Consider the following 16,579-nt stretch of genomic DNA (forward strand, 5'->3'; position numbering starts at 1 on the left):
AGTTTTTGTTATTTTGGATTTTAACCTTTTATCAGGTACAGGGTTTGCAAATGTTTCTCCCATTCTATATGTTGCCTTTTCATTTTGTTGATTTTTTCTTTTGCTGTGCAAAAGAAAAGCATCTGCTTTTAAGTTTGATGGAGTCCCACTTGTTGATTTTTGCTTTTGTTTTTTGTGCTTTGGTGTCATATCCAAAAACATCACTGCCAATGCCAAGTTCAAGGAGCTTCTTTTCTACGTTTTCTTTTAGGAGTTTTATAGTATCAGGTTACATTTAAGTCTTTGTGATCCATTTTGAGTAAATTTTTGTAAGTGGTATAAGACAGGGGTCCGATTTCATTTTTCTACATGTGTTTATCCAGTTTTCTCAACATCATTGTGGAAGAGACTATCCTTTCTCCATTGGGTGTTCTTGGCTTTCTTGTCAAACATTAGTTAACTGTATATGCTGGTGGGGGAGTGTAATTTTGAGCTCAGAATCCTTCTCAATTCATGGTTTGCCACTGTTCTTCAGCAGCATGGCTACTCTTGCAGGTAGTACAGAGATGGTTTCTTATGCACTCAGAATGTTTTTTGAGAGGCTCAAAGAAACCCAGGACTAGCTCCAGCCACCCTCCGCACCCTCCATGTTCAGGCCTGAAAGCCAAACCCAAACACAGAACAGCTGGGAAGGCCTTCAAGCATTCTGAGGCACAAAATAGAACCAGGAGCTTGAAGTTCTCTATCTGATTCCTTCCTCAGACTGCTTAGAGGATGACAAAGGATGTCTTCACTTAAACACAGAGATGCCACTGCCACACACTTATCTGATACACCCCCCCACACACACACATTAAAGGTCTCTGTGAGCAACTGTTTAAACTATGTCCCTTGGGAATAATGTATCAGTTTCCTAGGGGTGTGTCTTAGCCTATTCATGCTACTATAACAAAAGCACCATAAACTCTGTGGTTTATTAACAACAAACATTTATTTCTCACAGTACTAGAGGCTGGAAGTCCAAGATCAAGGCACCAGCAGGTTCAGTGTCTGGTAAGGGCCCGCTTCCGTGTTCACAGAGAGCAACCTTCTCACTGTGTCCTCACAGTGAGAAGGGATGAGGGAGCTTCCGGGGTCTCTTTTATAAGGGCACTAATATCATTCACAGGGGCTCCACCCTCTTGACCTAATCACCTCCCAAAGGCCGCACCTCCTACTACCCTCACATTGGGGGGTTAGGTTTCAATATATGAATTTTGGAGGACACATACATGCAGTCCATAGCACCAGCTGACCTCTACGACTTGAAATCCCTGTAAAGGGAAGCCAGCCTTTCATTCCATGGTTAAACATAGGCTTAAATGCAAACGAAATAACTTAATACTCTTTTCCTATGAAACTCAACTTCAAAGTAGCTAAAAGATAATAATTATGCCTGGCATCTGTCTCTGTGTTTTTAGGCACTTTGATGTATGCTCACCACACTCACACCAAGAGGACCCCCAAAAGGAAATGCAAACTTTATCATTCTGGAAACCAGAGCCAGTGCGAGATTTCTAGAAGCCTGACCAGGGACTCTGCGCACTCAGGATTGGCCTAACTGACCCCTTCCAAGCACACCCTCCAGGAAGAGGAAGGGCACGTGGGTAAACCAAGCTCTCATCCAGACACCACTGCCATGGGAGACCAGCCGTCCCTGTTCTGTGCCTGCACGGCCTGATCAATGAAATGTGGATAACGGACTTGGTTTCTCTCATTGAACTTCTTGAGAAGTGTTAAGCACCAATTAAAGATGTGTCTAAATGCTTGACGGAAATAAGAGTAAGCTACCGAGAACGTGACTTGAGCTGAAGGTGGCAGGATTTCTGGGGAAGTTTTCTTCCCTCTGTTCTTTCCTCCCTCTTTCCACAAATGGTTCTTGGGTCTTGAGTACCTTGTGCTAAGTGCTGTGATCAAAGTGACCAAAACTGAGGGTCCACTCTCTGCAAGTAATCAGTTCACTGGGCCACACAATCCCCCCAAAATAATCCCACCACCTGTAATCATGGGGCAGCTTGCTCACGTGCACAGGGCCTGAGGAAGCAATGCTGTCCTCCAAGCAATTGGAAATGAAGGTCACAGGTCATCCGTTGGCTGCAGCTCAGGCAGATGGGCTAGATGCTTCCTCAGGCTCCAGACAGGCCTCTGATTCATTAAAGTGAATAGGATCGTAGGTCCCTGGGCTGGACAAATTCTAGAGGTCAGTGAGGCCAAAGCTCTCCCCTAACAGATCTGGAAACTGAGGACACCCAGGTGGGGACCAAGCCTCCCACAGTTCCTCAAAACAGACTAGCATCCCAGGCCTTCTGTGTAAACAGAGTCGATTTTCCCTGCCTAGTGATTTAATTTATGAGGTCCTTTTATGGTAATGAGTTGGAACCGCGCGCACACACACACCGAAATGTAGCGCAAACCACTGTGAGAGCTGAAAAACGCTAATCTCCCTCCAACATCTCCACACCATTCTCCTGAAACTACCTACTCCTGCAAGGTTCCTGCGGGTTAATTATTGTTGCAGAGGAAATGGCAGTGATTTGCATCAACTTCCATCTACTGGAACCAGGCAATGTAAGTCCTGCAGGAACAGGCTTGGGTTAACCTATGAGCCCCACTGCTTACAGGTAAGAGGGATGCAGCTTTGACCCACGACACCGCTTCCCTCGACGAACCACACAAAGTGCCCCTGCCGCCTGGGGGCCCCTGCGGCGACCCGGTTACCTACTCACCTGTGCTTGACACATCTGATACTCCCGGAGCTTTCCCACCTGCTCCTCGTGGCAGCAACAGCGTGAGGCCCTAAGCTCAATTTGGCCTGGTATTTCCTTTGGCCTGTTTGCAAGTTCCATCCATACCTGGTGAGCTCATCAATAACCATCAAAGCCACCTTTCTTCCTCTCCAAGTTCCAGGCTTTTTATAATGACGGGCTTCCAGCAGAATTTCAAAATTTGGCTGGCTAATGCAGACCAGGCCCCACTTCTGAAGGCAGGGCCAGTTACCAAAGAGAATCACGTGCGTTCAGGGAAAGCGTAAAGAAATCGCTACATAGGACTGGCCTCTGGGGTTCTGAAGGCCTGAGTCCTCTGCTCTCATATTGCAGGGAACTCAAAAGCTCACTGGCTGTTGTCCACCTGTGTGTGTAACAGGGCACCGACTAGTTCTGAGAAAAGGAAGCGTCTGTAATCCATACATTGATATGCAAAGGTGAGGTGCACTGTGAGAGATGCACCTGGAGTAGGTTCCCATTCTGCATTTCACCTTTCTCCTGGGATTCCTGGGTCACACGGCTGCCCAAAGAGGGTTTCGAAAGAAAGTTCTGCTTGTACACACAGCTCATCTACAAAAATCTTTCACTGAGCCACGTTTCAACCAAAAAAACTAATATGTTTGCATTCGTATGTGTGGACTGTCATTAGGTGATGAGGCACCTAAGGGCACCAAGAGTTTCACATCAAGATAGCACCTGCCCTGGAAGATTCTCGATGGTGCTAAGTATGTTCCTAAGTATATAAAAAGTATTTCATATTTATAGATGCTGCTGCATTTTCTCCCTGAAATGCGCTGAGCAGCCCTGTACTGATAACCACGGGCCCCAGGAGCTGTTCTCAGAGCGCTTAGCTCACTCCTTGTGGCTGGTTCTCACAAGCTCTGGAGGGCAGGGCTCAGCCCGTCCTGTTTCTCTACCTGGGCTGAGGAGGGCAGCTGTCTTAGTGGGTGCTCAGTAGCACTGGGGCAGGAGTGAGTGGGTGAAGGTGTGTAGGGATGGACAGAAAAGCAGTCTAGTTCGTAGAGAGCGAGCCGGTCGGGGAGGAAGGCTGTGGCCACCAGAGAAACCCCACTAGGTGAGGATGAGGGGCAAGAAGGGGGCTGCTGCCTGTGCTTGCGTAATGTGCAAGAGGCAAGTATCTGCCGAGGAATCTGGCACGAAACACATGGCATCTTGTATGACTAGTTTCTAGGGCTCTTCCTGGGGGGGAAAATATGGAGAGCTAAGGAAGTGTAGCAATGGTCGACCTGGTGGCTAATGCCAGGATTATACACACTGATCAAGATAAAGATCAAGTCCATCCAGGTGTTACTCAGGACCGCCCGCCAGCCCCGACAGGGACTATGGAGGCCAACAGCTGGGTCCAATTCCCCTCACTGATGGGCATGTCCTGCAAATGCTGCCCAGGTACGATCGGAGCTGCACACCTAGGCGCCATGCCATCTCAGGGTGGGCTTGGGTCATGGCTGACGGCCGTGACCGGTGACTGGGCTTCCCCACATGTGTGACGCCCGCCTGCACCTGCAGCAGCACGGAAAGGAGACCTGCCTGCCTACAGGGGCCTCACCCAATCCCTACCTCCCACCCATCCTCCAACCCCCACTCCCACCCAAGCCCCACCTTCCACTCTCACCCAGGAGTTGCTGACAAATGCACTGAGTCAGAACAGAGTCCACTCCACGGCCTCCACTTTGCGGCTCCATCATACTGTCTAACCTTAGATGACCCAAAACAGCACTATTACCTTCCTCAGCCATCGCCCCCATAAAGAAACACAGCTGCTAATGTCCTTAACCATTGCCAGCTGAAGCCACATCCTGGCCAGTGCATCGGCCTTTATAAACAGCCCTGCCCACAGGCCAGGGGCACACAACACCCCTGTGCTCCCAGCTAAGATGTGGGCCCAGGTGCTGATGGCAGAAACAGAACTCTGCAGCGGCCCCCGAGGTTCACAGAAGGCTCTTGGCTGCGTTATGCTATCAAATCCTTGTCTTCTTCAGCAAACTGAAGCTCAGAGAGGTTCAGAGTCAGAAAATGACAAAGCCAAATCAAGCTCAGGTCTTCTGACCGAAAAAGGAAATGTGAGAGCAGTCAACCACCCCAGAAAGGGGGAGAAGAGCTCTGTAATGTCTCTTGGGGCCCTGCAAGGTGTTTCTCTTTGAATATTATTAGCCGTAAAGAGGCCTAAGGACCAGGACCAAGGACTTTTCTCTGTAATTTCCTAGAATATTTGAGGTCTCAATTCAACATGTTTATTGAGAATCTACATGCTATACGTCATGCTAGAAACTGGGTTGTACAGAAACAGTTCCTGCCCTCAGGATGGTTACAGTCCCAGAGATGAGAGCAGCAAGAAATGAGATAACGACAATAGAGTCACAGGGAAAATGAGAGAGGTCTCTGTGCAGTTCAGAGGAGTGTGACTGATTCTGCCTTAGGGAGGAAGCTGTCTTTGGAGGAAGCTGTGGTGACACTGAGTGAGGACTTTGCAGGATGAATAGGAGTTTGTCAGGCAGTTGAGAAATTGGGAGTTATCCCTGGCAAAGGCCACCATACCTATCAAGGCCATGGGCATGACCAGCAAGCAGATAATGGAGAACACAAGCTGCTCAGTACTTCTAGATCCCAGAGGGACAGGAAATGAGGCCAGAGATATGAACAGGGTCCAGGTCATGGCACCAGCTTTGTATGCTAGGCTAAGAGCTTGGATGTGACCCACTACTAATCAGCAGTCATGGAAGCATTTCAACAGGAGTGCATAAAGAAGATGTGGTACATATGTACAATGGAATATTACTCAGCCATAAAAAGGATGAAATACTGCCACTTGCAGCAACATGGAGAGACCTAGAGATTATCATAGTAAGCAAAGTAAGTCAGAAAGAGACAAATACCATGATATTACTTATATGTGGAATCTAAAATATGACACAAATGAACATAGCCATGCAACAGAAACAGACTCACAGACATAAAGAACAGACTTGTGGTTACCAAGGAGGTGGGGGGGTAGGGGAGGGTTGGATTGGGAGTTTGGGGTTAGCAGATGCAAACTGTTATATATAGGATGAATAAACAACAAGGTGCTATTGTACAGCCACAGGGAACTATATTAAATATCCTGTAATAAACTATAATGGGAGAAAAGAAACAGGAGCTCATGGTCAGATTCCCACTGCCAATGGTCACTCTACTCACAGTCTGGAGGGCTTCAAAGGAGAAGCAAAGAGACTGATAGATCAGCTATTGCCATAGTCCAGGCAAAAGAGATGTGGACCCAGGTGGGGCTGCCGAGCTGCTGAAGGGAGGACTGACTCAGGTGACAAGAGTTAGAAAGTAAACTCAACCAATAGACTAGAAGAGGGGAGGTGCGGCAGAGTCGAGGATGATGTCCAGGTTTCCTGCCTTGCGCACCTGGATGAGTTGTAGCATCCCTGGCTGACATGGGAAATACCGGGAGATAAGCAGACTTAGAGAGGAGGATGGTGCGTTCATTCCTGGCCATCTTGGATTTGAGATGTCCGTGGGACCGTCCTGTCCAGGTGCCCCTCGTGCACTTGGAAATGTGAGTGTGGAAGAGAGCACAGACGAGTGACCTTAGCAAGCGTGTTTTCCGTGGGCTGGTAGGGGAGTTGTGAGAAAGTGAAAACAAGAGTGTAGACGAGTCCTGAGTTAGTGCAGCTAAGGGTGAAGAGAAGGAAAATCAAAGTCCTGCAGGGCCACGGAATTGACTTCCCTGGGACACGAGAGAGCCGGAGGGAGAGAGGGGTGGCCTTGAGGCCAGGATGCAGGCATACATGCAGATGGGCGGCCAGGAATTAGAAAGGGCAGCTTGTTCTCAGTTCCTGGAGAGAACAAGAGACAGATGCCTGAGGGCAGACATCACTTGGTAAGTTGAAACAAAGGGGGACAAGAAATCGAGAACTATATGTTGTTCTTCTTTATAAAAAATGGGCTTAATGAAAAAGTTATCTAGGTAATTAGGTTACACTTTAAAGTGACCAGGTAAGAGAATCTTTAGAAAGATAAACTAATTCTAATATGCTCATACCTCTCCATAGCATATGCACATACATTCATGATACACCAAATGCCATAGGGTAAAACTCCTCTTGGATCTGGCAACACTGAATTATTTTACTAAGATTCTTTAAAACCATAAAGACAATAGGTTCCAGTGGGTTTTAAAACCCCTGCATATCGAACACCATGTAGACTTTGGCTACCCCTACTTAGAATAACCAAAATCCATGAAAATATAACAGAAATTTCTGCTCATCTGAGAAAAAGGCTCTCTGTCTTGGTATCTGTTCTTCCAAACATCACCAAACTCGAGAGCAGAACACAAGCTTCAACCTCCCAAAGGAGAAGCATCTCCCATCGCGCAGAGCAAAGTAAAAATGCCTTTGGAGACAAATTTGAGGGCATTTTGAAGACTTTGATGTGCAGAGAAATCTCAAGCTTGAAAGAACAAGCAGCAAGGCGAAATAAACATATCCAGTATTTTAAAGAACCAAGGCATCAAACTGCTCATTTGACCAAGGGGAGACTTACAAAAGCCTTGGTATGTAGGTTGAATTCAAAGTGGATCTCCATGGCTACGGGCTTTTAAACCATCACTTGCTGAGGACAGGAGTGGGTGTCAGGTCCACATTTGGGCCCCATCCATCAAACACCCGCCTCTGCAGAGCACGGTGCAGGCGCTATACAGACGCAGGTCCCACCACCCTGGGGTCACCCTGCAGGACAAACTGCAAGGCAATTACAGCATCTGCCACACAGGGGCGCTGTGAGAGAAAAGGGATGTGGTCCAGAGTGGAGCAAGGTAGCCCCTCCCACTGCCTGAGAAGAGGAGCTCATACCTCCCCACCAGCAGCACTCGGGCAAGAGAAAGGACTTGAAGGCAGGGGGCTGAGCGTGTCCCCTGGCACCAGGCGAATCCCAGTGCTTCAGCGGGTCACTCTCTGGCTGTGCTTCTCAGGAGTCCTGCATTCTCTGCCTCAAGAGTTTGGGGGATCAAGTCAGGGTCTTCAGGCAGGCTTCTGGCTCCAGAAGCTCACTGTTCTACTGCCACATCCTCTTAGCAGGATAACTGGGGGCAGGGAGAGGAAAGGAAGAAGATTCGGGAAATGTGCTTGGCTCCTGGGAAGGAGGAGACCCTGGATGCTGCACCAGGCTGGGAGCCCAAAGGCTGGGTGTGATGCGGGCACCAGAGGAGCAGATGACAGAAACCCTCCGGGCAAAGCTGAGGACTTGGGTGTCCAAATGAGACAGTCTCCTCTTCCTGATCGCATTATTTTCCTCTTGGAAAGGTTTTTTTGTACATCTTGAGTTCAAAGGAAAGTTTTGGGCAAAAGAGAGGCTGTCCCATCCCCAAAGCGGGTACTTGTCGGAACACGTGATTTGCCGAGTGCCGATGGGGAAGGGCAAGGAGCCCTGGACCGACGTCCCCAAAGTCCTGAGGCAATAGCAGGGCAACCGCTCTGAGTCAGAGGAAGGGCATGCTTCTACCATGACCAGCTCCTCCAGCACCGTGTCTTTCTCCTTCCCACGTCCCTCGGCTGAGAAGCAGGTGTGGTCCATTGCGGCAGGTTTACATCAACGAAAATCACATTCCTGGGCGCCTTGATTCTTTGACACATGCAGTTTCTGAGGCTGCATGACCCCTGACCTCTGGCCAGTCCCTGTTTACTCCTCTGCACAATCCACTCATCCACCAGGGAGTGGCCGTGCCCTTGGGAGGCGCCTCCAGCTCAGCTCCAGGGGCAGCCTTGCAGGGGTCCAGGAGCGCACAGGTTGCCCGGTGCTGGTGCCCAGAGCATCCTCGAGGGCGCCTGCTGGGCGCCTGCTCGTATGAACCCACCCCACCCCTGCCCACCTACCTCTGTGTCATCCACCTGGTTGCATTCATTCATTCATTCAGGGGGACAGGTACCGTACGTCCCCAGTGCCAGGCTTTGCCAGGTATCGGGGATGTGATGGGAGGTAAACCAGGCACAGTCCCATCCCTGATGGAGCTCACCTTCTGGTGAGAAGAGATATCAGAAGCCAACAAACAAAGAAGCCAGGTTTTGGTGGTGGTAAGTGCCATGGAGAGCATCGAGATCGTTGGGGGCATGGGTGTTAATATCAGGGAAGCCTCTCTGAAGAAGGGACACCGAGCCGAGGCCTGAGTGATGACCTGCAAGGATATTTCAGCTCTGGTCCCTGAGCAGGAGAGCCCAAAAGGAAGCCATGACGGAGGGCCAGGTCACAGGCGTGAGGCAGAAGGCCCCGGCACTGTCCCAGCTCATCAAACACAGGCGCCCGGGACTGCCCTGGCGGTCCAGTGGTTAGGACTCCGAGCTTCCACGGCAGGGGGCGTGGTTTCGATTCCTGGTCGGGGAACTAAGATCCCTTGGCCAAAAAAAGATACAGACGCCCACTGCCCGGAACATTTGCGACAGTGTAGGGCCTCTGTCCCGACCCCCCGAGGCACAGGGCTTTCATGGACGCCAGCACAGGTGGCACGCTGTGGACTCCCTCACAAAAGGAAAGCAAGCACAGCCTGCTCAACTGGGAAGAGAGGTCATCCCTGCGAGGACACTCCGGTAGCTCACAGTTGGTCCGATTTCCCCAGGTGACCCTCCAGTCACATCCATCACAGGATCCAAAAGACCTCAGCCAATGGTGGCAGTCAGCCAGCTCCTGAAACTGGCACCCCTGCCCCAGCTCTTGGGTGTGAACCCCACTTAGTATTTGGTCCCTGTCTCGGAAGAGGGGCTGGTTCAGGTACGGCCAGGATCCTCGGGGCTCTGGGCTCCTGGGCCTGGCTGCCTTGCACACACTCCCTTCTGGAAGCTCCCCTTCTCCCCACCACGTGGAAAGGTGCCAGGCCACACCGTGCCTTCGCTTGGGAGCAGGGCATCTCCCTCCTGAACATCGCAGGTCCACGTGCTTCCTGAGGTGATGAGTGACCTTGACTCACGTGGGTGAAATAATGGCCTTCAGTCTCAACCTTCTTGGTCACGTTGCAACACAGCCCTCTGGAAGGAAGAACTAGTTCCCAGGGCCAGCTCAGGGAATTTCAAACACCTCCCAGTCTGGGCTTACCAAACTCACTGCCACACGATCGGTCCAGGTGCCAGAACCGCCCTGGCCCGCTGCCACAAAAGGTGCAATGGCAGGGCCTTGGGGAGGTAGAGGCCGGAGGACTGGGGCCGATTCCCAGCTCTCTCTTTGCTGTGTGACTTTAGACGAATAACTCAACCTCTCTGAGCTGCTGCATCTGTATCCGCATGTGAGTTGTGGGGAGAATCGAGTGAGAAAATGGCCGTGAAAGCACTTTGTTAGTTTGAAAGCACCACACCCGTGACAGTCCTTCTGTCCGGTTGAAAAATTGATCCTAATGGGTGAACTTTTGAGTTTTTACCCAAGGAGCTCTTGGGATATGAGAACTGATATCCCTGAATCCACTTCAATGTTTTCAGTATATCAGCAAGTAAATTTCTGGGGTAAAATCCAAAATATAAACTCCATGCCACATTGTAGAGCATTATGATAAGATGTCAGGAGATCCCCATAGATGTAAACATCATAATATATTCTTTGCTCCAAAATAATTCCTTGCAGACCCAGAATTGGAACTTCCATGGCGCTACTGGCTATGAGTTGACCCTGCAATGAGATACAGTATTGGGGCCCAATAGGGCCTTAGGCTGTTTTCTCTGAAACAAGTCTTTTTGTAGCTTACAATTTATACTGTGAGAGAACAAGTTCTTGGAAGCTACATGCTTTGAAGTTGCACAAAGAATCCTGCCCTCCTGGTCAATGACCCTTGCTGCTCACATGGGTCCATGTTCTTCAAATGCCTCTTCTTAGAAGAAATTGCTAAACTTTCACCATTCCATTTTATCAACCAAAAGAGAGGCAAGACTCGGGTCCTTCCTCACCCACAGGTAATAACATCAGCCGAATTATGATGCCCCAGGACAGATGACCAAGGATGTGGCTGTGAAGAGAGGTGGGTTGGACAGGAAGGAACAAGCAGGCTGGGTCTGCAGAAGGCTGTTCACCACGTCACACACACCCGTCTTGGCTAGTCTCCTTGCCCAGCAGTAGGAGAGACCTCCCCCACATCAGAAAGTAGGAATCTGATCCTCCTTGAAAAATACGTGTGAGGGTGTGAGGGACTTCCCTGGTGGTCCAGTGGTTAAGATTCCGTGCTTCCACTGCAGGGGGCCCGGGTTCGATCCCTGTCGGGGAACTAAGATCCCGCATGCCACGTGCACTGCGGTCCACCCCCCAAAAAATATATATATACGTATGTCAGTACTGCCTCTCCAAGAAATCCGGGCTCACGTATTCCTTCCCCTTGCACTGCAGGGGGCCCGGGTTCGATCCCTGTCGGGGAACTAAGATCCCGCATGCCACGTGCACTGCGGTCCACCCCCCGAAAAATATATATATACGTATGTCAGTACTGCCTCTCCAAGAAATCCGGGCTCACGTATTCCTTCCCCTTGCCCGGTCCCCTGGCCTACGACCTGCTTACTCCCAGCGTCGCCTCTTGCAGGGTCTTTCTCCCTAACCTTTGAACAGGCCACCCTCATTTCCCTGTCGGGGCCTCTGCCTGGCCGCCCCCTCCCTCTGGAATGCTCGTCCCAGGTCTGGCTCTTCACCGTCATTTGGGATTAGCTCATGGAGACTGCTCTGCTCCCCTATCTAAAGTCGGTCCTCCCCTCGCAGCCTCCCCTCCAGCCCATCTCTGTTACATCATGCGTTTTTATTTTCCTTTTCATTTGATGCGTTGATTATCTGTCTCCTGTGAGCCCCATAAGCCAGGGGCCATGCCTACCTCATTCACCACCGTATCCCTGGCACCTGGAGCCATTCCTGGGCCAGCACGGGCTGCTCAAAAAGTACTTAATCACCACCTCTGAGAGCCCAGTAACTTCGAGCAGACTGGGCTTGGTACGGCACACTGACGCTTCCTGGGGTCACCAACGGCCAGTGTCAACACCTCAGACCACAGGGCTGCGACCGAGTTCCCGGGGTGGCCGCCAAGGCCCATCAGTGCTGAGGAGAAGCCCTGAGCCTCCTCCACCCCCGGCCTCCTTCTCTGTGGGGCGGCCCCGTCCCTCCAGGAGTTGGGCTCCGGCCCCAGAGTCAGGCCGCCCACGCCCCAGAGCCCTAGGGAGGAGAGCACCCTTCTCCCCTTCTTGGCCTCACCACCCGGCTAGGCAAGCCTTGCCATTTCCCCATCTATAAGACAGGGACAAAGAATGCTTTGTCACCCCACCTACTTCTCACGGTGTTGTGAAACTACTGTTTGCTTGGAAAACACTCTGAGCAACTTGGGTAAAGGTGCCTGTGGTTCAGATGACGCTGCTGTATTCGGTCCAGGCCCGGGGCCCTCCAACTCATCATCCGGTCACCGCCTTGCCTGCCTGAGGGATGGGAGGTGCACAGCCTCTCCTGTGTCACCAGGCCTGTGTCACCGAGCCTACTGGCCACACTGTGGTCCCAGAATAAGCCCACGAGGTGCGTGTGCATTCCTGGGGCCACCTGACCCACTGATTTCAGCAGAATATGAGCTCTCCGTGGGCCTGGACATTGGCCACCGAGTGCCCAGCTTGCCCTGTTGTCAGGAAGGAGAGCCAAGGGTTACCTGGGGATAACCTGCCCGAGATCTGGCCACGTGGGGTGGGGCTGAGGCCTCGGTGCCAGCTTCTCAGGCCAGGAGCCGGGAACAGAGGAACTCGGTCTTGGCCCCCGGCCCGGGGAGGACAGATCTCAACCTGCAGGCACTCGGGTGCCCCTCATGGGCTGCAGATGCCGCGGCCACCATGTTGCCATGACAACCATACTTGGCAACCATCTCTCTGCCCCCCGCCCCGGGAGGGGACGACCCCCAGCACTGACCAGGCATTTCCCGGAGCAGCTTGAGGTTGATGATGGAGAAAGGCCAAGGGGTGTGCAGTACGAGGGGACAAGGAACACACCTGCCGTTCAGCCAACAGTCCGGCCTTCACTTCCGACTGGACGTTGGACTCAGCGCCCCCAGATCTCTCTCCCTGCAGCCTCCACCCAGGGGCTGCTGCTTCCCTAAAGCGGGTGGCAAGGCATTTAGCAGACGGTGAACAACAGACAGCATGTACATTTAATTATAACTCTCCCGGATAGGAAGGGCTGGCTATATACAGTATGTCTGCCTGTTACTAATTATATTTATTTTCAAATGAGGGGGGCGGCAGGGAGGGGGATCTTCTGAAGATGAGTCAGAAAAAAAACCCTTCGGTGTTATGAAAGCGGAGCCATGTCTCCCAAGGGTGTCTGTAACACGTGGCTGTCACCGCCTGACAAGGGAAAAACTGAGCTGAGCCAGCTACACCGCCGAACACGGCGAGATGGCTCTCCTCGCCCCGGGGCCCCTCAAGTGGGCACCTGAGCAGCTGAAAGGCCTTCTCTCCGCCTGAGAGCCTGACAGCCTGGCTGGGCCTCCTCTTCCTGCAGAGACAGGGCCATGCAAGCGTCTGCTGTCACCTCAACTGGGAGGCAGCGTTCCAGCTGAAACACAGGAAAGACTGTTTTCCTCATCAAAGGAAAAGCATTCTGCCCAGATGGCCGAAATGAAAAGACGTCACCTTCAATCCCCACACAGCCCACGATGTTATTTCTAACAACACTGTGAACACCTAGACACCCAAGAGAGTCACCCCCATGCCTGGCAGAAGCCGTCCACACTGTGGAGGCGGGTCAGAGCACTGGGCTGTCCGACCAGCGGACGCGGGCCACACACACGTGTGCGCTCCCCTCCGCGTCCGCGCGTGTGTGTGAGGCGCACACGGTCGTTTGGGGCAGGGGTGTTCCTCGGGCCCCATCAGCTACTCCTCCTTTAAGGCGCTCGGCTGCCCCACCTTCTCGCCACATATACACTGTGGAGTGAGGGCAAAGGGAACCCAAGGCGACACATCCGCCCAGGGGAGCCGTTCAAAGCCATAGCGTTCAGAACGGGTTTTCCAATAATTTTTAAAATAGTCACACTTGTCTTGTTTGCTTTCTTCCAGGAAGGCTGCACTGTTTTGGAAAAGGAGGGGGAGGACAAAAGAAAAAAATGTGAGTTCATTTCCTGAGTCTTTTAAATATTTCTCCGTAGACAGAGCATTGAGAAGCTGGGACCAGAGGGCAAGGTGCCTCCGGGAGGCAGCACACCTGAGGTGCAGAGCAGAACTTGGTCCGCACCCATGCTCTTTACGGGCCGTCGGCGGGGAAACCAGATTCAGCGACAGGGGGTGTGGAAGGACCTGGGGGGGCAGGTCCCCAGAAATGTCATTAAGGCAAGCTGTTCTTGGAATGGGTCTCCCTGTTTGTCCAGGCAAGGTTGGATGATTAACTGAGTTTATCTGAAGGAGGAGGCAGAAAATGGACCCGGTGACTGATAAATTAGGGACCCAGGAGGGAGTTACGGGAGCAGCCGGCGCTTGTTGGAGTGCTTTTCACACATGCTGTTTTACCCCATGAGTAGCGGTACTGTGCCCGTTCCACAGGGGAGCCTCTGGTGGGTACGCAGCGGATCCCAGGGCATCCCACCCTCTGCCCCAGACTAAGCCATCTTTCCCGGGCCGCTCTCTGAGCCCTCTGTCCCTTTCCTTCAGGGCGGTAGCTGGCATCGTACACAAACGGCACTGCGGGGTGAGCTGGCCTGCGTCTGTCTATCTGCCCCGCTAGGATAAAAACTCCACGAGGACAAGGAAGCGCCTTCTCACCGGCAAGTGTGGGACCAGCACAGAGCCGTGAGCACAGCAGCCCTGCCGTGTGTATTTGTCAGATGAGTGAAGGAATGAATGAATGAACCAAAAACTCCCACCTGAAAGGAGGAGAGAAGGCCCAGGAGAGACGCATGGCAACTCCGAGCGTGCCAGCTGTGACACAGCTGGGTTCATTTTGAAACCAGCGGCAGCAGCCAGCCCACACTGAGCCTCCACGGCCAGGGGGCCCGGCTGCCGGGCCTGGGGCATCTCTGCCCTTCCCGTCAAGGTTCTGTGCAGCGTGGGCAGGGCATGGACCCCCGGGCGGCAGACGGGGGCCAACACCCTTGGGACGGATGGACACTCAGGACCCGGAAGAGCTGCGCTTTATCCTAAAGGCATCCTGGCAATTCAGGGGCAGAGCCTGGAATCAGAGCCGTCAGTCCTGCCCGTAAAGTCCCTGATGGGCTCATGGATTAAAGCAATGATCTGGCTTTCAGAGCAATGGTCCCAGTGCCGGTTGAGCCCCACGAAGATGACCCGCAGGCTCAAAGTTTCGGGGCCTGGCCGCTGAGAAAGCCTCCCCGCTCTGCAGCCCGGCTTCCCCTGCTCTCCTCCGAGACCCCAAGGCCGATTCAGTGACAGTGAGACTGACAGAGGAAAAGAAAAAGGGACAGAAGGACATGTAAAAAATGGGCACCGCGTAAGGCAGGGAACCTCTGAAGGCTGATCCGCTGCTGTGTCTTTCATCCCGGTTCTACACACAAGCATCTTTAAGCACTGTTTGCATCCCTGGCTTTGCCTTCAAACCAGGACTTCCGGGGAAACACAGGGCCCAGCCCTTGAAGGCTCCCAGCCCACCGGTGATGCCAGGTGGGGAAACCCCAGCGCAACCCACCTCTGTGCGACACAGAGGCACCCACCGGACGGTCACCACCCCGGGGTCTGCAGCTCCTCCAAGGAGATGGGAGGGGGCACTGGGCAGTCCCAGCCTCCAGTGGCCAATTCGTCTCCTTTGCCTCTAACTTTCTGATTCTGCTGGGTTGAAGTTTAGGAGAAAATGGATCCAGCCATTTCTAGGGGAAAGAAAAGTGAGGAACTGGTAACGAAATCACCCTTCAATATGACCACGTTCTGTTCCCGGGTCACACAAAGTAACTGTTGAAAAGCCTCCTTCCCTCTTACAGGTGGCCCTCTGGGGCCGAGGCAGAAGTTACTCTGCTGCCTTGTGGGCATGACGGAGCATAACACAGCAGAGAAGACCCGAGATGACAGGACCAGCTCCCAGGGGCTGCATCCTACCACCACGCTCTCCAAAAGGCCATTTGGCTCCAATGTATCATATGACTCGTTCTTAGAGTTACATTTTAACTGACAAAGTTTAACAACAACTATGACTTATGGCCTTCTAAAATTGGCAGCAGAAAAATGAACTGAGGAAGTAATGGAAAAAACCACAAGTGAAGCCACTCTGTATTATGCACAATTTCTGTTGTGTTTTTTTTTCCTTTCCAAGCGTGCGTGTGTGTGTGTGTGTGTGTGTGTGTGTGTGTGTGTGTGTGTGTTTTCGAATGGTAGAAAATATTTTCCAGATACGCTGCCCTGGCTTTCCCAAGCACATATTTATGCCAAGTTTATAAAAAGCAGCTGCAGACAGGGTTGACCGAAAGGACTGCTCTGCTGTCTGGCTTCCAGAAGGTGCTTAGGTCCTCAGTCTGTCACCAGGACACAGACCTACCGCCTAAAACTCACCTTCTGCATCGTGCGCCTGAAAGAGGACAAACCCACGGGGCGGCGTGACCTGGAGGGACATGGGGCCCCTGCTTTTCTAGGCGTTCACATCCCATTTTTGATTTGCAAGGTGCTTTAGTGACCTGTGCTTTATCATTTTTAGTCATTCGAAATCCCCACGCAGACACAAAAAGGAAAGTGTTCGGAGGCACATTTCACAGATATCTGGATGGCTCAGGGGTGGGGGGGCGCAGCGATGGCAGGCCCATCAGCATCACTTTCTGAATCGTTCAGAGCAGATGGTGGAGCCGCGTGGCTGAGCCCGTGTCAAACTGT

Source organism: Physeter macrocephalus, unplaced genomic scaffold (assembly GCF_002837175.3).
Source record: "Physeter macrocephalus isolate SW-GA unplaced genomic scaffold, ASM283717v5 random_776, whole genome shotgun sequence".
Taxonomy (NCBI): Eukaryota; Metazoa; Chordata; class Mammalia; order Artiodactyla; family Physeteridae; genus Physeter; species Physeter macrocephalus.